This window comes from Merops nubicus, unplaced genomic scaffold (genome assembly GCF_000691845.1).
Source record: "Merops nubicus isolate BGI_N331 unplaced genomic scaffold, ASM69184v1 scaffold7173, whole genome shotgun sequence".
In the NCBI taxonomy this organism is placed as follows: domain Eukaryota; kingdom Metazoa; phylum Chordata; class Aves; order Coraciiformes; family Meropidae; genus Merops; species Merops nubicus.
This window is the reverse complement of record NW_008598172.1, coordinates 6,774-7,987: the sequence shown is the minus strand read 5'-3', so window position 1 is coordinate 7,987 and position 1,214 is coordinate 6,774.

Here is a 1,214-nt window from a genome sequence, read left to right as displayed (position 1 = left end):
TGCTACCTGATGGCATCGGGATTCCTCCGGGATTTGATGAAGAAATCTATTTATTATGCGGCGTATAATCAGTTTACTTCAGAACTACCACCTGCTAATCTAAGTCGATAACAAGAAACTGGGCCAGCGCTCCTGACTCACGGGAGTGATCTTGGGCAATAAACAAACACTACCATCTTCTGCAGAAGTTCAAAGTACTCCCTGTGCCGCTCAACCAGCTTTGCTTACGCTTCAGCTCCCACTTTTTTTAGCAGGATTTCTCCTAACATGCTTCCTTGTCGTTCTGTGGTGCCTTTACCTTATTTTTTTTCCCTTTGTATATTTTTAATCAAGGGTAAGGGTGTGGGTTTTGCTATATTGAGTTAAGCCCGTTGACCTTATCTCCTGAGGTAGGCGGTAGATAATCTTCTGTGACTCGGGTTTAAATGCAAAATCTTCAATCACAGGGCTTTGATTTTTAGTGATGGTTGGTCTCGGGCTCTTTGTTGCTGCCGACTCAGCAAAATTCAGAGCAGCATGTAAATTAACAGACCTTAATGATGGTCTGGAGTAACAAGTTCCATGCTCCATTTGGAAAACACTGAGTCAACTGAAAGTCCTGTTGTTATAGTATTTTTAATCTGTGACTTCATTCCTTAAGACTAAAATCCCATTTTTTTCCCCATCTTTCCTTATGTGCTTATCTGCTCTTCCTGCACGGTCCTGACTGCCCCCCAAAATAACTGGGCCCTGGATCTACAGCCCCACGCCTGTGGCAGAATTCTGCCAGTTTTCCTGTTCCTCAGCACTGCTGAGGTTCTGTTTGCTGCCCCAGCATAAGAAGCTTTGAGATCCTCTGCTTCCCACCTACACGCAGATGGAAGATGTATTATTTTTATTCCTGGTGGTAGCGTAGCCTGTCGCTGCAGCTCGTTTTCTGCAGCAGCCTCCTGAGATAGTGGCTTTTTAGTAAGGCTGAAGTGGCATTTGGCTCTCCTCAGAGCTGCCTGTAGCTCGTGACTAAAAAGCCTGGATCTAGTACTGGTGAAACGAGACTAGTCTTGTCCTCTCACCAGCGAGCAACTGGTTTGTGTCTTGGAGACAGAAAGCTCCTCGTACAGGGGTTTCTATTACATGTTGCAGAAAATCAAATTAAAGGAGTGCTGTGAGTAAGGGCCTGGCCCGGGGCTTCCTAACTAACAGTTCCTGCTGGGTAAGCACCGGCTGACACGTTT